Below are 24917 nucleotides of genomic sequence, written 5' to 3'. Positions count from 1 at the left end.
CTATTTGTCTGTCCGTCAGCACTTTTTCTGTCCGCCATCAGATCTTAAAAACTACCGAGGCTCGAGGGCTGCAAATTGGTATGTTGATCGTCCAACCACCAATCAACAAACAGAACAAATTACAGCCCTCTAGCCTCGGTAGTTTTTGAAATCTGAGGGCGGACATTAAGTGCTGACGGACAGACAAAACCGGCACAAAAGTTTTGGCTTTAACAGAAATCTAAAATTTCCAAAAGGCAGCTCATTCGATACCTTCGAAGATTCAAACAAGAGAAAAAAATGGTCTTACTCGTCTTCTGTTTGACATCTGTTTGGTAAAAAGAGATTTTGATATCATTTGGTACAAGTTGTTTTAAACTGATAAAGTGATAAGTTAATGGAAGCTGTATTGTTAAGAGTTAGTGTTGTTGAAATACCATTAAATCTTCCATCACACATGATTCAGCTCTATTAATGCCCAAATATGACTCTGAAATAAACCAAGCTTATTACCCTAGGACCCAGAGATAGACAGAGAGAGAGAGAGAGAGAGAGAGAGAGAGAGAGAGAGAAACCAACAACTGATTTTTTCCTGACCACATAACGTTACTGAAAATGCTTCTTTTCCTCGTCGGCAATATCTGTTCAGGCCCAAAAACTTGAGAATTCAGGGAGAGTTTTAAGTTTTCTGTCAAAGAAAACAATTGAGATGGCTATTTGTCTGTCCGTCCGCACTTTTTCTGTCCGCCCTCAGATCTTGAACACTACTGAGGCTAGAGGGCTGCAATTTGGTATGTTGTTGATTGGAGGGTGGATGATCAACCTGCCAATTTGCAGCCCACTAACCTCAGAAGTTTTCAAGATCAGAGGCGGACGGACAGACAAGTAGTGTCCGCCCTCATATATGGAAAACTACTGAGGCTAGAGAGCTGCAAATCAACAAACATACCACATTGCAGCCCTCTAGCCTCAGTCGTTTTTATTTAAGGTTAAACTTAAGTCATGATCGTGCGCCTGACACCGCGGCTGAGAGTTTCATACAGCATTATACACTGTGAAGAACTCAATTGCGCCAAGTGTCCTTTGGCGCATTTTTTGCTTCTTGTTTATTGTGTCACTATTTTGTTTTTTTAAAGTTGTAATTTGTGAAAAGAAAGAAGAAAATGTAAGACAAATTAATTTTTGTTTTTGTTTTTTGTTTAAGTTTAAGTTCCATCTTTAGTCTTGGGCAGGTTGATATCTTTCATTCATTCATTTTTCATTTCCAAACATTAATATATATTCCGCATATATTTACCCGTTACTTAATATATATATATACTATCTATATTATATATATATATATAGAATATATATATCATATAATATTATATATATATATATATGTGTTGTGTTGTGTGGTGTTTGTGTGCTTGAGTGCGTATATAATACTCATATATATAATATTATATATAAATATTATTATATATTCTATTATATATATATTACTATAATTATTAGATATAGATATTATATATATATTTAGATTTATATTATAGATATAATTAGTATATATATATATGATATATATATATATATATATAGTAATATCATATACATATATAATACGTAATAATTATATATCATATTATATTATATAGTATAATATATAATGATTATTATATATAATATATATATATATATTATAATATATATTATCCATTAATATATATATATATATATTATAAAGATATATATATATAAATTATAAATAGCTATATTATATAAATATATATATATCTATATCTATATATATATATATATATTATGTATATAATTATGTCGGTCTTTTGTGTGTATGTATGTGTATATATCTTCTATATATTATATTATATATAATATCACTACTAGTATATATGATATATTAATCTTATCTATAATATAATATATACATATATATATTATCTATATATATATATACAAGTATTTATTTATTTGTATTTCTGTTGTTATAGATGTACAGATTGTGGTATGGGAAGGTTTACATAAGGAAGTTTAATTTTTATATCAAGCCCTAATGTAGTAATTGTAAGGAATGGGCAAAACTTTCACGAGGCAGGATAATAATTTCCAAGAGCTTGTATGAAAAGTCTATGAACAAATCGCTTTTAGAATATTCTCTCTCTCTCTCATCTCTCCGCTCTCTCTCCTCTCTCTCTCTCTCTCTTAGCTTGTTTTAAGTGCGGAGAAGCCCTTTACTTCTCACCTGTAAGTCTACCAACTTAGCCTTGAAGGTGACAGTTATAATTTTATCTGATGCAGGAACTCTTCTTACTACTACTGATTTCCCCTGACCCTATAGTAGCCAACGTTTTCCTTCGAAAAAGCGGATCTGTCATTCCCTTGTTTGTTGTTTTGTTTATTGTTGTTGTTGTTGTTGTTTTTTACTGATCTGTATGGTTCCCTCAGCGACAATTGGTTTTTATGATTTAGCTTCAAACCATAGATTCAAGGACAAGAGTAATGAAGGGATTACAAAATGTTATTTTCTCCGACTGCTGAAGAAAATACCAGACCAGCAAAAAGTAAAAAGAAAACTAATAATAATTTATTTTTTTGGAGGGGGTGGAGGGGGTAGGGGGGGGGGGTTCTGTGACAAAAGTGTCCTTCTTCCCCAAGAAGAACTGCTGCGAACTGAAGATATCTGCGTAAATGCAATCCAAGATCAAGGAACCGGAAACCGAAAGGGCATTTGGCCCATTCCCAAAACTCCTGCTCGGGTGGAAATGGCGCTTTGAATATGGCGGTAGAGATTGCGAAAAAGTTTTTGCTTTTCATTTGTGCCTGTGGCTTGTCCTTGCTTGCGTTAGAAGCTTCTTTTTTGGCTTTCTACTAGTTTGTATTTAGTTCACCTGCAGATGATAGTGGAATGATAACGCCCAATCTGGGAGAGATTTATTATTATCATCCATTTATTATTATTAGGGAAACATTATGTTTATCACAGGAAATTATGCATTGATAAATTCGTAAAGTATCTAAGTCTACGGGCCATAACCAGTTTAAAAAACCGTTTCAAGGGAATCCTTTTCTCACCCCCACCCCCTTCGGAAGGAGGGGGGGGGAGATAGGGTGAAACCCCATTATAAACCATCTTAAGGGTCACCACCCCTATAACCCTGCCAACGTTTTCAATGCCCATCGGAACCAGCCATTTTGGCCGGATGATTGAATGACAGAACGGACGGACATGACATAACGTCCATTATAGCAAGATTACTTGGGGAAGTTATTTACCTTCTTTTAAAGCCAACTTTTGCTAAAAGAAATAATGCTGATTTTCAGCTGCATTAAATTTTATACAAGGACTTTCCCAAGTCTCCTTATTATTGTTGGATTTTTCAGGTATTGCTCGGACTATAATCTCTTTTTTTTGTTTTTTTTCATCTGTCCATCCGCCTGTGTTGGTTTTTTGTTTGGTAACACTGCGTCCAATGGCTTTAGATAGTTTACAATTCAACGATTCAATCAATATCCTATTTCGAATATTAACGGTGTAATTCGCAATACAGTCAAATTATTAAAACGCCTTTTCAGTTACTAATGTACACTCAAGATATCCTTTTAATTTACCTAAAACTTACAATTAGCCGTAACTATCTAAGGCCCCGGGGACCGCAAGTGTTTACCATACGAAAACACCCACGGCGGATGGACAGAATGAAAAAAACAGAGTATAGTAACGCAATGTTTGCCAATGGGGAACCTATCAAAAACGGTGGATTCATGGAAACAATAATTATTTCCTGCATGAGAAATACATCAAGATTCTTCTCTCTCTCTATCTCTCCATCTCGTCTCGATCTCATCGCTCTCTCTCTCCCTATATATATATAATATATATATAATAATATATATATTATTTTTATAATATATATGGAAACAATTTTATATAAACTACCGATATCGTACAGTTTTAGTTATATAGATTTTTAATTTGGGTCCCTAGGAAATTACTCTCAAATATGCGTTTTCTAGGTCCGCTCTCTGCTCTCTCCATCTCTCCTCTCTCTCGCGCACCTCTATTTCCCTACAGAGACTGAATGGAAAAACCATTTTTATACTAAGTTTAAATACTACTGATTTCATTTGGTTAAACTACTGAGTAAATTTCGCCGGACTTATGGACCCAGAAAGAGAATAATCCCTTTTCAGGAATATTTATTTATCGTGTATTTCCTTTCCTTATTGCACCTATAGAGATATACTATACTTTCTTCATAGGACCACCAAAACCATATATTAGGAAATGACTGTCCCCACCCTTTTTCTTTCATATTCTGGGAAATATTCATTCCTATTTTAGGAAATTTTTTTTCCACAGTTGCGGGGGGGGACTGGGAATTCCGTTTTCTATTTTCTTTTTAATTTTTTCAATTTTCTGTTTGTTTTTATTTGATTTTTTATTTCATTTCCGAGAAAGAGATGATTTGGTAAAACCTTTCTTTTAATTCCTTTTCTCTACTGTTTTGAATTCATGTTGTATTATATTCGGTTCTTTTATATACCTCCTTATATTTTATTTTTTTTATTTTTATTTATTTTGTTTTTTTAGTCCATAATAGTTGCGTTTTATTTTAGCAATAACTCAGATTTGTAAATAGCAACTTCTTGGATTGAAAACAAAGAAGCCACCCCGTTATCCTTGAAGTTTCAGTCAATTGCAAAGTGACAATTTCATATATATATAATAGATAATATATATATATATATAGTATATATATATTATATATATATAATATATATATTTCTTTGTTTCTTTTTTGGGGCCTCCAAAAGGGTAAGCCCACTGCCACTGACTAGACTCTTGTGGGGCTATATTGCAAGTTGCCACGTTGTTTAGCATCTGGGACAGTTAGTCGTACATATAACTCAAATTGGATTTCTTCCTGCAAACAATATGAACATGTAGGCGCCTTAAATAGATGTAATTTTTTCTTTGCAGAAATAAATCATTTGTCTTACTGACCCGCATCATTTCAGAAGAAACATGAATGCCCGGCTTAATCAGCGATGCCCTTGAAGTGTACCTTTAAATGCCAATTTCCGAAATGGTTGCAAAGACCCAGCCGGCTCTGTTGCCTAAATTTGAGTCTCGTCCCTCTTCCTTTGGCCCTTGTCCCATCTGGAAAAGTGGCTAATGGACTTCCCCCTTTCGTAGGAAATGACAAACCTATCTCCTCAGAAAGAACGTGTCTATTTTTTTCCAGGTCTTTCTTATTTTCCTTTCCAGGATGACCCTCTGGAGTTCCATTCTAATTATTATTTTGCCTTTTCCAACCTCGCCCCTGACAGACCTCGTCATTAATCAGGTTTTTGTTCGTGGAAACAGAATCCGGTTCCCTGGGAGGCATCTGACGAATTCATTAATTTCTCTGATTTTTTGTCTGTTTATTTTTGTTTAATAAAACCTCACAGGAGGTTTTTCCTTATTCCTCTTCCGCCCTTTCCGAGTGGTAATTGATTGCTGCATAGGGAGGTGTCTTTTTTTTTTTTTCTCACACTAATGGTTTTTGGTTTGAAGGGAATGAATGGGTTTGACAAGCTGTTTTTTTTTCTTTTTAACCTTTCCCTCAGAATTACGTGTTTTGTTTTTTTGGGGGGTGCTACGAAGATTCATCTCATAATATTTCGCCAGAAAACTCGGAAATATATTAATTAATAGAAGCCATCCTTTTAAAGTGCAAAAATAGTTATAGAATTGAAAGTTAGATATATAATAATATTATTATATTATATATAATAATATATATATATCCTCACTTTATATATATATATGTATGTAATGTATGTATGTATGGTATTTATATTGTAATGTATTTGTATGTAGATGTGGTGTCCACCCTTTTTGAGGTAGTTAGTGGTTTTCTCCATGGTTCTGGCCAGCTGTTGTCTTGTTTAATCGATTAAGAAAAAATTCACGAACAATAACGCCATATTTTTGAACGGATTGAAATTCTTACTGTTTAAAATAACCCTGGATTTAAAAATCAAAAAGAAGTACGGTTTTTTGTTACGAATATTGTAAGTGTAATTAGTAGCGCTGTCCCGAAACAGTTAAACAAAACTGATTGGGTATTATAAAAGAGTGCATCGTGACTTACACTTCCACTCGAAGCCAGGACAAAGGAACCTCCTCCGTACTGCTTAATTTTCTATGCTTAGGGTTCAGTGGTGCAAGATGTTGAGCCAGGGCTTGAACACGGCCAGTCACAATAGAACCCTCAATAGTCCTGTCTGACTCATATTTGCCTCAACAGAATAAAAAATAAATAGAAATAAATAAACTAAACCCAGAGGGAATATACCTCTAGTTTTACGTTATAGACCTTTTTTTCTGTCTCCGCGGTCTCATATTTGTACCACACCTGTCCGCTTGAACCTGACCCAGAAATATCTTGCTTACAAATTCCGGTAATCGATTGTCCTATCTGTTAAAAGGGTGGGGAACGACATTCCGCTCAACCCTTCTCCCTTATCCGGTTTTTAGGGCATATTTACATGACTCCACAACTCACTCTCATTTTAAGAGCAGGCAATTGTAATCAGGGAGTCGCCAATTAACGTTTCTAATGCTTTTCTCTTTCTGGTGGCTACTATTTGGCTTTGGTATCTACGCGTCGCCTACTATTCCGAGGTGCTAGTACTAAACGCCATAATGTAGATGTGAAGCAGACGGTCGCACGAGATTATGGTTTATTTAATATAATTCATCGACTAGACAATATAGGCGCTAGTACTAAACACGGCGTCCTAAGGAGCCTAATTCGTGTTTAGTACTAGCACCTCCGGAGTAGGTGACGTGCAGATAACAAGCCAAGGTAGCGGCCATTATCATACCTTCCCCCTTATGATATAAAGTAAAATGTATATTCATTATCGTTTGGGAGTTGCCGTGCAATATAATTCGTCGACCACACGATATACAAATAGAAGCATATAAAACTTTGATCCTAGACGGGCTTGTACTAAACACGGCGTCCTAAGGAGTCTCCGTCGTGTTTAGTACATCACCTCAGAGTAGGTGACGTGTAGATAGGTAACAAGCCTAGGTAGCACCCATTATCAAACCTCCCCCCTACTATATAAAGAAAAATGTATATCCATTTTCGTTGGGAGTTGCCCTGCACTTTGGTATAAAGAAAAATAAGAAGAAATCGAACTGAAGAGAATTATTTTCAGGCAACCACAGTTTAACAATCCAGTTAGGCAGTGAAAACAGATGAATAAAATTTAGACTTATTTAAAGCATTACCGTTATAATTCCTGCAATACTCCACTACAATACACATGGCAAGAAGACTGTTACTATCAGAGTCCCTGAATTCCCTGGAGACAAGGTAAAGGTATCTTTTAGGGATCCCCTTGTCTGCTTGCTCGGTATTCGCTGCGAACCCCTTCGCAGTCATTCTGTGTTTTAGCGATATTGCGGTCAATTTGCGGTCATTGTGTGTATGTGCGCGAGTGTGCTTGTGTGTATCTGTAAACGGGATGGCGGTTGTTTGTGAAAGGCAATTAATTGCTTGTGCAGTACTAAATGCGAGTTAAGACGAAAAGGCAATAATGCAGAAAATATGGGCGAATTCGTATACGAGCCTTGTTGTCGTTTGCGACTGTTTCAAACTTTCAATGCAAGCTTCCTTATTCATCATAACTATTCATTAATTATTGTTATTCTTTATTCATCATACTTATTAATTATTGTTATTAGGACTGCAGAACTCCTCCGGGAGTTGTACTTACCTTGGAAGTCTTTATCATATCCTATTTTAATTCACTTTCACGGAGAAAGTTTTGACACTTTCACAGCACAAGTTTAGAATTTATGAAAACTCATTTACGATCGTGGCAGCTCAGTGGTGTAGATAGCAACTCACACTTGCGTCATTCCGGAGTTCAGGCCTTTTTTCTCAAGCAGCTGTAGATTTTCACTGGCACGCCCAACAATTACCAGTTCCTGGTAACGGTGGAGATGTGGTCCGGTTTGGGCGGGGGGCGGGGGGGGATGGGGGTGGGGTGGGGAGTCCAAGTATTCTTCTGCCACAAGTGGATCAGCTCCTCCTTCCCCGGAACAACCACTCCCCCCCGCCCCCTCGCCCCATAAGTCTCTAAAGTAAGATCTAGTTTCATCTGAAATCTGGTTAGACATCGGCGATGCAAGAGCGGATATGAAGAGTTTAATTACATGGCTTCATCTCCTATTTGTAAACTATTCCACCGTGGCATTTTAGTCCTGAATTAATTTAGCATATTTCGTAACTTTCAAACACCGAATTATATTAAATCAAAATTTTAACCTATGATATAATGCAAAAGTCGTCTAATGGATTCTGGCCGGTTTTCTGTGAGAAAAAAGTATGCTTTTTTTTTTTTTTTTACTTTTAAAAACAAAACACCAATTATATTAATCAAAATTTCAACTTATAACACAATGTAAAAGTCCTGTAATGGATTCTGACTGGTTTGTGTAAGAAGAAGTATAAAATTTTTTTCACCTTGAATTTCAGTTCCATATGAATCAAGTCTGAGATTGGCTGTCAGTCTCAGTCTGTGTGATGGCAGACTGAATGGTCTCTAAGATATACAGGACATGAAGGGCACATTAATGAAGGTTAATGGTCATCCTTGCTGCAAACAAGCAGGATTGAAAGGAATAAATGATTATGCAAAAAGAACAACCAATTTTCCCCATCTCGTTTTCTCCCGTTGGGGGTGTGTGTGTGTGTGGGGGGGGGGGGGGGGGCAGTGCCACTAGTGGACCTCATGCAGTGCACTGTAGGCATTACTTGTGGTTCTTTGTAGCGTGCCATCGTCCCCTAGCTCCAACCACTTTCGTTCCTTTTACTGTACCTCCTTTCATATTCTCTTTCTTAATCTTACTTTCCATCCTCTCTTAACACTTGATTCATAGTGCAACTGCTTTGAGGTTTTCCTCCTGTTACACCTTTCAAACCTTTTACTGTCAGTTTCCATTTCAGCGCTGAGTGACCTCATAGGCCTAAATTCTATGTTCAACTCAACACATCTCGTCTTCCCTTGTTCGCTGAACTGTTTCAGTTTATACGCGAAGATGATTACTAGTAAAAAAAATATGATTATTAATGAAATAGTGCTCATAGTAACATGAGCCTTTAAATGGAGAAACAAAATCCCCAGTTATGTAGCTGTACGAAAATATTCGAAATTAAATCTTTAAAAACTAAATCAGATTGGAAAAGACAATTGTACAGGTTCTGGAAAGTTCTACGTAGAGAATTATTTTCAAAATTGAATATTTGTACAGTTACGTAACAGGATTCTCTCTCTCTCTCTCTCTCTCTCTCTCTCTCTCTCTCTCTCTCTCTCTCTCCCCGTGATTACTCCCACGTTTTTATCGGTCAATGATGTTTTTATGGTCAGAAGTCTCGACATCTAGAGCCGCTGTCGGATGGATATATAAAAATAATACGAAAAAGTTTGTAATCAAGTAGTAGAAGAGAGATAAAAGAAAAATAGAGCCTTGTTTCGCCAACGAAAATTAAAATAATACGATATATTTTATTATAAATAATCTGTCTTTACTGTTTAGCATGCACATTACTTATTTTTTACATTTTCATTCAACTAAATAAATAATTTTTATCTTATCCTGAAATTCCTGTATCTTTAACTCAACGCAAAACACCTTTTCCAGACCTTTTTTAGGCTCTTGCATATATACATTTCCTAGCCCCGCAACAAGAACAACAACAAAATATTTTGTAGGCTTACTCCCATAGTAAGCGAAAATAATAGTGTAAAGTAATATAAAAATAAATGGTGTATGATAAAAATTCACTTTTCTCATATAAAAAAATAATTTATTCACTTCACATCTAGAATCAGAATAAATCAGTGATATAATATTGTCTTGGAAAATAGTGGATTCGCTAATCTGGGCATGATCCAAATTCTCTTAATAAAGAAAGAGAAAGTCTTATGATTCCAGCCAACGAAAAAAAAGTGAAAATAAAAAAATAAAAGGAATCCTTTTCTTGGAGTAAAAACTCCTCTCTTGCTCTCACACATCTTTAATAACTTGGTCTCTGTGATAACAAACGTCCCATTTTCCCCCCTAATAGGAATCTCTCAAGAATATTTTCATTTATTACAAGTCGGAATCGAACATCTGAAAATAATTTATATTTTCCTCGGCATTGAGAATTTTATTTATTGAGTCGCCGGTTGGTCATTGCATCGTTTTTTGTTTTCTCTCGTTTCTGTAGATAATACCAGAGTTTTTGTTTTTATGTTTTTATGTTTTTGCTTATTATTTCATTGGCTGATTTATTTCATTTCTGTTTTTAAGATTCGTTCATTCTAATGCGTTTTTTTACGTTTAATTTTCTCATTTATTTCTATTCACAACCAACAATCAGAATTTTTTTTAATATGGCAGGAAATCAGCTAAAAATGTACTTAAAAATGTCTTTGCTCTTATCAAAAATTGGACTGATTATCAACTCGCAATAGTCCTATATTAATGTATTATATATCTGGATAGGTAATCCACGAACTAGTATGACCAGTGAAGTAGTGCCTGCCTCTCTCTCTTTCTCCAAGGTCAAGAGAGGTCCATCAGTAATAATAATAATAATAATAATAATAATAATAATAATAATAATAATAATAATAATAATAATAATAATAATAATAATAACAATAATAATAATAATAATAATAATAATAATAATAATAATAATAATAAGTCAAAACTCAATGGCGGAAATATGATAAAAGTCATAAACACATGGCAGTGCCAGTAATCAGATACAGCGCAGGAATAGTGGAATGGACGAAGGCAGAACTCCGCAGCATAGATCAGAAAACGAGGAAACATATGACAATACACAAAGCACTACACCCAAGAGCAAATACGGAGAGACTATACATAACACGAAAGGATGGAGGGAGAGGACTACTAAGTATAGAGGACTGCGTCAACATCGAGAACAGAGAACTGGGGCAATATCTGAAAACCAGTGAAGACGAGTGGTTAAAGAGTGCATGGGAAGAAGGACTAATAAAAGTAGACGAAGACCCAGAATAATTATACAGAGACAGGAGGAAATGACAGACAAGAACCAGGAGGGCTGGTACAACAAACCAATGCATGGACAAACAGTGGACAGCCTACTAGAACTAGTCAGCGATGAACAAACCAATGCATGGACAATACATGTGACAGACCTAAAGAATAGTCAGCGATGACACATGGCAATGGCTACAGAGGGGAGAGCTAAAGAAGGAAACTGAAGGAATGATAACAGTGGCACAAAATCAGGCCCTAAGAACCAGATATGTTCAAAGAACGATAGACGGAAATAACATCTCTCCCATATGTAGGAAGTGCAATACGAAAAATGAAACCATAAACCACATAGCAAGCGAATGCCCGGCACTTGCACAGAACCAGTACAAAAAGAGGCATGATTCAGTGGCAAAAGCCCTCCACTGGAGCCTGTGCAAGAAACATCAGCTACCTTGCAGTAATAAGTGGTACGAGCACCAACCTGAGAGAGTGATGGAAAACGATCACGCAAAGATCCTCTGGGACCATGGTATCAGAACGGATAGGGTGATACGTGCAAACAGACCAGACGTGAAGTTGATTGACAAAGTCAAGAAGAAAGTATCACTCATTGATGTCGCAATACCATGGGACACCAGAGTTGAAGAGAAAGAGAGGGAAAAAATGGATAAGTATCAAGATCTGAAAATAGAAATAAGAAGAATATGGGATATGCCAGTGGAAATCGTACCCATAATCATATGAGCACTAGGCACGACCCCAAGATCCCTGAAAAGGAATCTAGAAAAACTAGAGGCTGAAGTAGTTCCAGGACTATGCAGAAGTGTGTGGTCCTAGAAACGGCACACATAGTAAGAAAAGTGATGGACTCCTAAGGAGGTAGGATGCAACCCTTAACCCCACGCTCTTTTGACCTAGAGGACTTGGCTCTTTTATTTGTGTCTTGTTTAGTTATTTTAATTTTAATAATAATAATAATAATAATAATAATAATAATAATAATAATAATAATAATAATAATAATAATTAATAATAATAATAATAATAATAATAATAATTAATTATTATTATTACTATTGGTGGACCTCTCTTGACCTTGGAGCGTTCTAGAGGACTTGGCTCTTTTATTTGTTTAGTTATTTTAATTTTAATAATAACAACAATAATAATAATAATAATATTATTATTAAAATAAATAACTAAACAAGATACAAATAAAGGAGCCAAGTCCTCTGGGACACTCCAAGGTCAAGAGAGGTCCACCAATAATGACCTTGGAGCGTCCCAGAGGACTTGGCTCTTTATTTGCATCTTGTTTAGTTATTTTTAATTTTATTATTAATAATGATAATGATAATAACAATAATAATAATAATCTGGCACCAACAAACCAATGCACGGACATACATGAGACAGACTAAAGAACTAGCCAGCGATGACAATTGGCAATGGCTACAGAGGGGAGAGCTAAAGAAGGAAACTGAAGGAATGATAACAGCGGCACAAGATCAGGCCCTAAGAACCAGATATGTTCAAAGTACGATAGACGGAAATAACATCTCCTCCCATATGCAGGAAGTGCAATACGAAAAGTGAAACCATAAACCACATAGCAAGTGAATGCCCGGCACTTGCACAGAACCAGTACAAAAAGAGGCATGATTCAGTAGCAAAAGCCCTCCACTGGAGCCTGTGCAAGAAACATCAGCTACCTTGCAGTAATAAGTGGTACGAGCACCAACCTGAAGGAGTGATAGAAAACGATCAGGCAAAGATCCTCTGGGACTATGGTATCAGAACGGATAGGATGATACGTGCAAACAGACCAGACGTGACGTTGATTGACAAGGTCAAGAAGAAAGTATCACTCATTGATGTCGCAATACCATGGGACACCAGAGTTGAAGAGAAAGAGAGGGAAAAATTGGATAAGTATCAAGATCTGAAAATAGAAATAAGAAGGATATGGGATATGCCAGTGGAAATCGTACCCATAATCATAGGAGCACTAGGCACGATCCCAAGATCCTTGAAAAGGAATCTAGAAAAATTAGAGGCTGAAGTAGCTCCAGGACTCATGCGAAGAAAGTGTGATCCTAGAAACGGCACACATAGTAAGAAGAGTGATGGACTCCTAAGGAGGCAGGATGCAACCCGGAACCCCACACTATAAATACCACCCAGTCGAATTGGAGGGGACTGTGATAGAGCAAAAAAAAAAAAAAAAAAAAAAAAAAAAAAAAATAATAATAATAATAATATGTTTTGTTAAAGATGATGGCAGCATCAGTGGAATTGATTTTATATATGGTCTTTTCAATTCTTATTATTCTCTTCTCATCAGGGCTGATATTTGCTAATAGCTGGCCGATGTTCATATCTCGGTTAAAGAAATGTTTTCTAAAAATAATAATTTATTGATATGATAACAAAAGTGGTTAACAAATCTTAGTCTAAGGGCGTAACGGAATTCCAACGTTTCCAACCGTATCATCGGTTCATTTTCAAGGAAAGGTGAGCGTGAACTGATTAGAACTGTCTGATGGGCGCTGCGTTTTCATTGGCTGAACAGAGGATTAAGTCCCTGAGTCAAGCCGTCTTGCAGAGGTGGAAGCTCGCACTGCTCTTCGCGTGCGGACGCTGGAGACTGGGAGCGTATTATTGGGAAGGTCATTGCCGATAGACAGGGGCACCTGATTGGCCCGTTCGATCGGCTCTATGGTGCTGGTGGGCGGCGCCCTACGAGCCACTGTCGGAGGAGTGAAGTCTCTTGGGTGGTGTTGAGGTGGGTCTCTCCTTCCCGATGTGTAGGCCTCCAAGAGGTGGAGGCGACGGTTGGTCTGCCGCCTTATCGATAATTCTGATATTAGGAATAATGTCATTCCTAGTTGTCCTGGTATTGTGGACGTTTTTAGCATGATTATGGATGGCGCCTTCCTGAGCATGGCAGGATATCCTCTTCGAAAATCGCATAGTCGTCATACCAATGTAAGCGTCGGGGCATTCCCGGACAGGGCTTTTGTACTGGTAGACAACGTTTGCTTTCTTGAGAGGGTCCTGCATCACGGGGGCTGGATTGTTTTTCATAATCAGGCCACTGGTCTTCTTGCTCTTGTAGTAAATTATTAATTTCACTTTTTTCGCAGGGTACCGTGGGGGAGACGTTCCTTTCTATGATGGTGACGAAGGGCTCGCTCGTCCCTCTTTGTATTTCTTATGAAATACTCCCTTGTAAAAGAGAGTGACGTCTTCAAGGGCGGCGGGACGAGGCTCCTGCTGATACCATTTATCGATGTTTATGCGAATGCATTTAGTGATGTCTCGGTTGGAATACAAGTTGTTAATTAAAACTTGGGCAACACGTTCTAATTCAGTGTGTGTGTCCTTCCACGAAGAGCAGTGTGAGAGAGCTCTCCTGATGAAGGCGCTGATCGCAGTGCGCTGTATCCTCTCTGGACACTCGCTCTCGCCGTTCAGGCCACATGCCAGGTTCGTGGGTTTCGTATTACACCTGTATTACGAAGCGCTCCTCTCGTTGCCCGGACGAGAGACGTCAAGGAAGGGGAGGCGACGGTCACGGCAATGTTCGATGGTGAAGTTGAGTCCTGCTGTGGTCGTGGAAGGCGTGTCGCAGGCGTCTATTTCTTCCACCGTGCTGGCGCTGATGAAAGTGTCGTCAATATACCGGACGTACATAGACGGCTTCTCGATGTTGGCGAATAACCGACGTTCCACAGCACCCATGTAGAAGTTCGCGAAAAGTACTCCGAGGGGAGAACTCATCGCTACACCGTCTTTCTGTGTCTACATATGTCCTCTGTGGGGGGTGGAGAAAGGGGCCTTTTTTGTACAAATATCAAGGAGTTTTCGGAGGGCATGCTCAGGGATATTTAATTGGGGCGTGGAGTCGTCTCTATATACACGATCCAGGATTATATGAATTGTTTCCATCCACGGGGACGTCGTGAAGAGGTACTCCACGTCCATCGATGCAATAAACTCCTCCGGGGGGTGTCGTTTTCAGGGCTTTTAAAAACTCAGCAGATGATTTCAAACTGTGGTCATCTGGAACATAGGGAGTCAAAATAGCATTCAATTTTTTCTTCGCAAGCTGGTATGTAGGAGCGGGAATTTGGCTAATACTGGGGCGTAACGGGTGCCCTGGTTTATGGGTTTTAACGTTCCCGTATATGTAGCCAAGGTCGTAGTCCCATACGATCGGCAGCAAGTGAAGGGCATTGGAAGCTGCATTGACAGTCTCTATAATCCTATTAGCCTCATAATAATTATTATGATTATTATTATTATTCTGTTAAAAAGGATGGCAGAATTAAGCGAGTTGATTTTATATATTGTTTTTTCTATTTTCCTTACAATTCGCTTCTCAGGCTCAGCGATGTTTCTGAGTAACTGGTCAATATTGATATTGGGAATTTTCAAAAATTATAAATGCTGAAGGAATCTTTTATTAGAACAAGATATCAGGTCCAGGTCAAGCAGGGGTCGTCGTCAGTGCTGGTATTATTCCGTAGGCGTAGTTCAGTTCGGGCCGGGGTCGTCTTGGGTTTAAGGGCTGGTATTGGTGCTGGTATAGCTGGTATCACGTGACGTTTCGACCTTCACGTAAGTCATCTTCTGACGAGTCGGTTGAAGTGACTGTAGCAAGAAAGTTTGCGGAACGGTATTTATAGCGGCACGGACCTAGAGTTGCATTCTCATTGGTCGGGCCGGTCTTGGGCGAAGCCGTGGATCTCGCCTCGAAGGTCTCGGGGATTCTCTCGTGCGAGCGCCACAGTGGCGTGCCTGGGGATGAACGTCAGGAATTCCATCTGTAGCAGGAATCGTATCATCCTGTGGGGGTTCCTAGTTATCTGGCATCGTCGGGGGGTCACTCGCTGCTCTCCGGGCGGCGGTGGGAAGGAGAAACGTTTCTTGAGTGATATTTAAGTTTGGTTTCTCCTTGCCTATATGAAGGGCTTCTAGGAGGCACAAACGTCGGGGATCCGTTGTTTGATCTATTATGGTGATATTAGGGATAATATCATTTCTTCTTATCCGTTTGTTATGAGCAGTCCTGGCGTGGTTGAATATGGCTCCTTCTTGGGCATGGCAGGAGACTCGCTTGGAGAAACGCATGGAGGTCATACCGACGTATTTGCCGAGGCATCCTCGGACGGGGCATGTGTAACAGTAGACCACACCGGCGCCCCTGCAGGATCCCTTGAAGAAGACGAGTGTGGTCTACCGTTACACATGCCCCGACGATGCCAGATAACCAGGAACCCCCACAGGATGATACGATTCCTGCTACAAACGGAATTCCTGAGGTTCATCCCCAGGCACGCCACTGTGGCGCTCGCACGAGAGAATCCCCGAGACCTTCGAGGCGAGATCCACGGCTTCGCCCAAGACCGGCCCGACCAATGAGAATGCAACTCTAGGTCCGTGCCGCTATAAATACCGTTCCGCAAACTTTCTTGCTACAGTCACTTCAACCGACTCGTCAGAAGATGACTTACGTGAAGGTCGAAACGTCACGTGATACCAGCTATACCAGCACCAATACCAGCCCTTAAACCCAAGACGACCCCGGCCCGAACTGAACTACGCCTACGGAATAATACCAGCACTGACGACGACCCCTGCTTGACCTGGACCTGATATCTTGTTCTAATAAAGATTCCTTCAGCATTTATTTTATAATTTTTGAAAATTCCCAATATGATATTGGGCCAGTTACTCAGAAACATCGGCTAAGCCTGAGAAGCGAATTGTAAGGAAAATAGAAAAAAAAATATATAAAATCAACTCGCTTAATTCTGCCATCCTTTTTAACAGCATTTGCCTAAAAGAGGGTCTTCTACCAAAATACATATTATTATTATTATTATTATTATTATCATTATTATTGTTATTATTATTATTATTATTATTATTATTATTATTATTATTATATTATTATCAAGAGAGGTCCACCAATAATAATAATAATAATAATTATTATTATTATTATTATTATTATCATTATTATTATTTTAGTTAAGAAACTTCACAATTCCGGTGAAAACAAATTGTTTAAAAAATATCCAACCAAATTATACTTAAAAAAATATATTTCTATGTAAAAATATAAAACAAAGACTTTCGAACATTTGAACGGTGTTCCTCATCAGTGTGACGTTAAAACTGTTTTGAACAAGTCACGCTGATGAGGAACACCGTTCAAGTGTTCGAAAGTCTTTGGTTTTATATTTTTACATAGAAATACATATATATACACTTGTGGATATTTTTTAATCAATTATTATTATTATTATTATTATTATTATTATTATTATTATTAATATTATTATTATCATTATTGGTGGAACTCTCTTGAACTTGGAGTGTCCCAGAGGACTTGGCTCTTTATTGGAGTATTGTTTAGTTATTTTAATTTTATTAATAATAATAATAATAATAATAATAATAATAATAATAATAATAATAATAATAATAATAATAATAATGGGCATAATACACACACCAGTATCACAGAAACAAATGACTTGGCATATGCAGGAGCAAGATTAGTAGCAGAACTGATGGGGATTCGAACACTAACACCACCAGCACAACCAACCCAACAGAAAACCAAAAACAGCAACCTCCATGGAAAAGGCGCCTGGAAAAGCAAAATCATGGTGATGAGATCTGACTTGAGTAAACTGAAAGAGATGGCAGAAAAAAGGCTAAGAAGCAAGAAAAAAACAAGGGACGAACTCAACGAGAAATACAATGTACAAGATAAGGTACTAAACAACACAATAGAAGATGTAAAACAGAGGCTTAAGGCCAAAGCACATAAGATCCAACGGTCACATGAACAGGAATAAGGGAAACCAACAGAACAAACTATTCGGAACCAACCAGAAAAGACTCATACAGCCAACTAAGAGGGGGGGGAAGACAACCACCCAGAAATTCCTGAAGCCGAACCAAGTAAGAGACTCTGGGAAAACATATGAAGCAATCCGGTATCACACAACAAACATGCAGCATGGCTCCAGGAAGTCAAGGAAGAAGAAACAGGGAGAATAAAACAAAAGATTCACAGAGACCACGACAGACACAGTCAGACACCAAATAAAGAAAATGCCAAACTGGGAAGCCCCAGGTCCCGATGAAGTCCATGGATACTGGTCTCAAAAACTTCAAGGCCCTACACCAACGAATACAGAAACAACTCCAGCATTGCATCTCAAATCACCATGCACCCAAATGGATGACCACAGGAAGAACATCATTAGTACAAAAAGACAATAGTAAGGGAAATATAGCCAGTAACTACAGGCCTATCACCTGCCTACCAATAATGTGGAAGTTACTAACAGGTATCATCAGTGAAAGGCTATACAACTACCTAGAGGAGACAAACACCATCCCCCACCAACAGAAAGGCTGCAGAAGGAAGTGTAGGGGCACAAAAGACCAGCTCCTGATAGACAAAATGGTAATGAAGAACAGTAGGAGAAGGAAAACCAACCTAAACATGGCAGGGATAGACTATAAGAAAGCCTTCGACATGATACCACACACATGGCTAATAGAATGCCTGGAAATATATGGGGCAGAGGAAAACACTATCAGATTCCTCAAAAATACAATGCGCAACTGGAATACAATACTTACAAGCTCTGGGAAAAGACTAGCAGAGGTTAATATCAGGAGAGGGATCTTCCAGGGCGACTCACTGTCCCCACTACTCTTCGTAGTAGCCATGATTCCCGTGACAAAAGTACTACAGAAGATGGATGCCGGGTACCTACTCAAGAAAAGAGGCAACAGAATTAACCATCTGATGTCCATGGACGACATCAAGCTGTATGGTAAGAGCATCAAGGAAATAGAAACCCTAATCCAGACTGTAAGGATTGTATCTGGGGACAGCAGGATGGAGTTTGGAATAGAAAAATGCGCCTTAGTAAACATACAAAAAGGCAAAGTAACGAGAACTGAAGGGATAAATCTACCAGATGGGAGCAACATCAAACACATAGATGAGACAGGATACAAATACCTGGGAATAATGGAAGGAGGTGATATAAAACACCAAGAGATGAAGGACACGATCAGGAAAGAATATATGCAGAGACTCAAGGCGATACTCATGTCAAAACTCGACGCCGGAAATATGATAAAAGCCATAAACACATGGGCAGTGCCAGTAATCAGATACAGCGCAGGAATAGTGGAATGGACGAAGGCAGAACTCCGCAGCATGGATCAGAAAACCAGGAAACATATGACAATGCACAAAGCACTACACCCAAGAGCAAATACAGACAGACTATACATAACACGAAAAGAAGGAGGGAGAGGACTACTAAGTATAGAGAACTGCGTCAACATCGAGAACAAAGCACTGGGGCAATATCTGAAAACCAGTGAAGACGAATGGCTAAAGAGCGCATGGGAAGAAGGACTAATAAAAGTAGACGAAGACCCAGAAATATACAGAGACAGGAGAATGACAGACAGAACAGAGGACTGGCACAACAAACCAATGCACGGACAATACATGAGACAGACTAAAGAACTAGCCAGCGATGACACATGGCAATGGCTACAGAGGGGAGAGCTAAAGAAGGAAACTGAAGGAATGATAACAGCGGCACAAGATCAGGCCTTAAGAACCAGATATGTTCATAGAACGATAGATGGAAATAACATCTCTCCCATATGTAGGAAGTGCAATACGAAAAATGAAACCATAAACCACATAGCAAGCGAATGCCCGGCACTTGCACAGAACCAGTACAAAAAGAGGCATGATTCAGTGGCAAAAGCCCTCCACTGGAACCTGTGCAAGAAACATCAGCTACCTTGCAGTAATAAGTGGTACGAGCACCAACCTGAGAGAGTGATAGAAAACGATCAGGCAAAGATCCTCTGGGACTATGGTATCAGAATAGATAGCGTGATACGTGCAAATAGACCAGACGTGACGTTGATTGACAAAGTCAAGAAGAAAGTATCACTCATTGATGTCGCAATACCATGGGACACCAGAGTTGAAGAGAAAGAGAGGGAAAAAATGGATAAGTATCAAGATCTGATAATAGAAATAAGAAGGATATGGGATATGCCAGTGGAAATCGTACCCATAATCATATGAGCACTAGGCACGATCCCAAGATCCCTGAAAAGGAATCTAGAAAAAAACTAGAGGCTGAAGTAGTTCCAGGACTCATGCAGAAGAGTGTGATCCTAGAAGCGGCACACATAGTAAGAAAAGTGATGGATCCTAAGGAGGCAGGATGCAACCCGGAAGCCCACACTATAAAATACCACCCAGTCGAATTGGAGGACTGTGATACAGCAAAAAAAAAAAAAAAAAAAAATAATAATAATAATAATAATAATAATTATTATTATTATTATTATTATTATTATTATTATTATTATTATTATTATTATTATTATTATTATTATTCTATTATTATTAATCAAAATTAAAATAGCTAAAACAAGATACAAATAAAAGAGCCAAGTCCTCTGGGACGCTCCAAGGTCAAGAGAGGTCCATCAATAATAATAATAATAATAATAATAATAATAATAATAATAATAATAATAATAATAATAATAATAATAATAATAATAATTTTTTTTTTTTTTTTTTGCTTTTTTTTTGCTCTATCACAGTCCTCCAATTCGACTGGGTGGTATTTATAGTGTGGGGTTCCGGTTGCATCCTGCCTCCTTAGGAGTCCATCACTTTTCTTACTATGTGTGCCGTTTCTAGGATCACACTCTTCTGCATGAGACCTGGAGCTACTTCAGCCTCTAGTTTTTCTAGATTCCTTTTCAGGGATCTTGGGATCGTGCCTAGTGCTCCTATGATTATGGGTACGATTTCCACTGGCATATCCCATATCCTTCTTATTTCTCATTTTCAGATCTTGATACTTATCCATTTTTCCCTCTCTTTCTCTTCAACTCTGGTGTCCCATGGTATTGCGACATCAATGAGTGATACTTTCTTCTTGACTTTGTCAATCAAACGTCACGTCTGGTCTATTTGCACGTATCACCCTATCCGTTCTGATACCATAGTCCCAGAGATCTTTGCCTGATCGTTTCTATCACTCCCTCAGGTTGGTGCTCGTACCACTTATTACTGCAAGGTAGCTGATGTTTCTGCACAGGCTCCAGTGGAGGGCTTTTGCCACTGAATCATGCCTCTTTTTGTACTGGTTCTGTGCAAGTGCCGGTGGGCATTCACTTGCTATGTGGTTTATGGTGTTCATTTTTCCGTATTGCACTTCTACATATGGGAGAGATGTTATTTCCGTCTATCGTACTTTGAACATATCTGGTTCTTAGGGCCTGATCTTGTGCCGCTGTTATCATTCCTTCAGTTTCCTTCTTTAGCTCTCCCCTCTGTAGCCATTGCCAATTGTCATCGCTGGCTAGTTCTTTAGTCTGTCTCATGTATTGTCCGTGCATTGGTTTGTTGTGCCAGTCTCTGTTCTCTGTCTTTCTCCTGTCTCGTATATTTCTGGGTCTTCGTTCTACTTTTATTAGTCCTTCTTCCCATGCACTCTTTAGCCACTCGTCTTCACTGGTTTTCAGATATTGCCCCAGTGCTCTGTTTCAATGTTGACGCAGTCCTCTATACTTAGTAGTCCTCTCCTCCTTCCTTTCGTGTTATGTACAGTCTGTCCGTATTTGCTCTTGGTGTAGTGCTTTGTGTATTGTCATTTGGTTTCCTGGTTTTCTGATCTATGCTGCGGAGTTCTGCCTTCGTCCATTCCTCTATTCCTGCGCTGTATCTGATTACTGGCACTGCCATGTGTTTATGGCTTTTATCAGTTTCCGGCGTTGAGTTGACTTGAGTATCGCCTTGAGTCTCTGCATATTCTTTCCTGATCGTGTCCTTCATCTCTTGGTGTTTTATATCTCCTCCTTCCATTATTCCCAGGTATTGTATCCTGTCTCATCTATGTGTTTGATGTTGCTCCCATCTGGTAGCTTTATCCCTTCAGTTTCTCGTTACTTTGCCTTTTTGTATGTTGACTAAGGCGCATTTTTCTATCCAAACTCCATTCTGATGTCCCCAGATACAATCCTTACAGTCTGGATTAGGGTATCTATTTCCTTGATGCTCTTACCATACAGCTTGATGTCGTCCATGAACATCAGTTGGTTGATTTTATTGCCTCTTTTCTTGAGTTGGTACCCGGCATCCATCTTCTGTAGTACTTTTGTCATGGGAATCATGGCTACTACGAAGAGTAGTGGGGACAGTGAGTCGCCCTGGAAGATCCCTCTCCTGATATTAACCTCTGCTAGTCTTATTCCAGAGCTTGTAAGTATTGTATTCCAGTTGCGTATTGTATTTTTGAGGAAGCTGATGGTCTTTTCCTCTGCACCCCATATATTTTCAGGCATTCTATTAGCCATGTGTGTGGTATCATGTCGAAGGCTTTCTTATAGTCTATCCATGCCATGCTTAGGTTGGTTTTCCTTCTCCTACTGTTCTTCATTACCATTTTGTCTATCAGGAGCTGGTCTTTTGTGCCCTACACTTCCTTCTGCAGCCTTTCTGTTGATAGGGGATAGTGTTTGCTCCTCTAGGTAGTTGTATAGCCTTTCACTGATGATACCTGTTAGTAACTTCCACATTATTGGTAGGCAGGTGATAGGCCTGTAGTTACTGGCTATATTTCCCTTACTCTTGTCTTTTTGTACTAAGGATGTTCTTCCTGGGTCATCCATTTGGGTGCTTGGTGATTTGAGATACAATGCTGGAGTTGTTCTGCTATTCGTGGGTGTAGGGCCTTGAAGTTTTTAAGCCAGTATCCATGGACTTCATCGGGACCTCGGGGCTTTCCAGTTGGGCATTTTCTTTAGTTGGTGTCTGACTGTGTCTGTCGTGATCTCTGTGAATCTTTGTTTTATTCTCCCTGTTTCTTCTCCTTGACTTCCTGGAGCCATGTTGCATGTTGTGTGATACGGATTGCTCCATATGTTTTCCCAGAGTCTCTTACTTGGTTCGGCTTCAGGAATTTCTGGGTGTTTGCTTCCCCTCTTAGTGGCTGTATAGTCTTTTCTGGTTGGTTCCGATAGTTTGTTCTGTTGGTGTTGTGACGGTGGTGTTGGTGTTCGAATCCCCATCAGTTCTGCTACTAATCTTGCTCCTGCATATGTCAAGTTATGTTTCTGTGATACTGGTGGTGTGTATTAGGCCCATTATTTCATTGACCTCACTTGTTTTCTCCTTAATTTCTTGTGTTGTAGGCTTTCATGGAGGGGATCTTTGTTCTCTCTGTATCTGGCTCCATCCATTGTCTAATCTTTCTACCCATTCCGTCCTCTCTGTTGCTTCGTCGGTGTTTTTCTTCGTGTGTCGTTGTTTGATACTTCATCCTCCCTGTCGTCTTCTGTGGCATCGTCTCTCAGTTCGTCTTCGTGTAATTCGTTGTTATCGTGTGACATTTCCCTTTCCAGTTCTTCTCTTTCTGTTTGGGAGAGCCAGTTCCTTTTCTTTATGTTCCTTACTTGGTCTGCCAGCCTCTGCTCTGTTTGGGGGTGTTATTCCTCTCATTCCAGATGTTGATCAATCTTCTTCTATATCCTCTCTCCGTCGGGTTGCTTCTGATGTAGCATCTCCATATTCCTTATTTTCTTCTCTTGTCCATTTCTTCCTTTTTGCCTCTGTAGCTCCAATCTCAGGCTGTTGATTACTTTCTTGTTGGTGATCAGTTGCTGGATGACGACCTCCAAGTACCTGACCGTCTTCCCCTTCAATTGGGTTGAATACCTGGTTGCCGGACGAAGCTCCTCTGTTGCCAGAGGTTCCATTTACGTCGTTGTCGTTTATTCCTTCATTTCTTTCCATCATTGCTGAGTTTTGCTATTTAACCCATAGCTGGACCCTACCCCATCAGGGATAGGTACTCATTTACAGCTGAGTAGACTGAGGAAATTATGGGTAAAGATCCTTTCCCAAGGAATCAACGCCGAGGAGAGCGGTCACCCATCCAACGACTGACCAGCCCAATGTTGCTTAACTTGACTTAAGTCTATTGAAGACCTAACCAACTCTCCACGGCGCCACATATACTTATTATTACCAATTATTATTATTATTATTATTATTATTATTATTATTATTATTATTATTATTATTATTATTATTATTATTATTATTATTATTATTATTACGGTAAAAAATCTTGATGCAGTTCTAGCACGACAAACCAATTACCTCTCAGGTGGGCGCCACACCTGTTTCCCAAGGACAAATTGCAATCCACCAATTTGAATGCTAAACCCAACGATAAAAACTTTTGAAACAGTTAATGAATTTTCCCATTAAACATGCTGAATTAGTTCAAAACACTATTTTCCATCAACTTAGATTGTAAACTATTAAAAGGTAGTCTTGCGAGATCGTAGACCTTCTTTCTGTCTCAAAAAAAACGTAATATTATTTATTTTTTCTAAAATATACCACTCTCTCTCATCGTTATTTTTGGTACATTTCTCGTATCTCAATGGCGGTCATCACAGGTGGCAGGTGACGTCAACTTGACCTACTTACGTTTTCTCCCTAAGATGTGCGTTTATAGTTTGTATTCTATATTACATATAAATAAATATATATTATTTTTTTTATTTATAAATAGATAAATGTTTAAATATAGAAAAATAAAGGAAAATATAGTAATTTTCAACCTTGATATCTCTCTCTCTCTCTTACTCTTTCTATCTCTCTCTCTCTCTTCACTCTCTCTCTCTCCCCCTCTCTCTCTCTCTCTCTCTCTCTCTCTCCTCTCTCTCTTTTCTCTTCTCTCGCTCT

This window comes from Macrobrachium nipponense, chromosome 19 (genome assembly GCF_015104395.2).
Source record: "Macrobrachium nipponense isolate FS-2020 chromosome 19, ASM1510439v2, whole genome shotgun sequence".
Classification (NCBI taxonomy): domain Eukaryota; kingdom Metazoa; phylum Arthropoda; class Malacostraca; order Decapoda; family Palaemonidae; genus Macrobrachium; species Macrobrachium nipponense.
The sequence above is the reverse complement of the archived record's forward strand: the minus strand, read 5'-3'. Positions refer to the sequence as shown.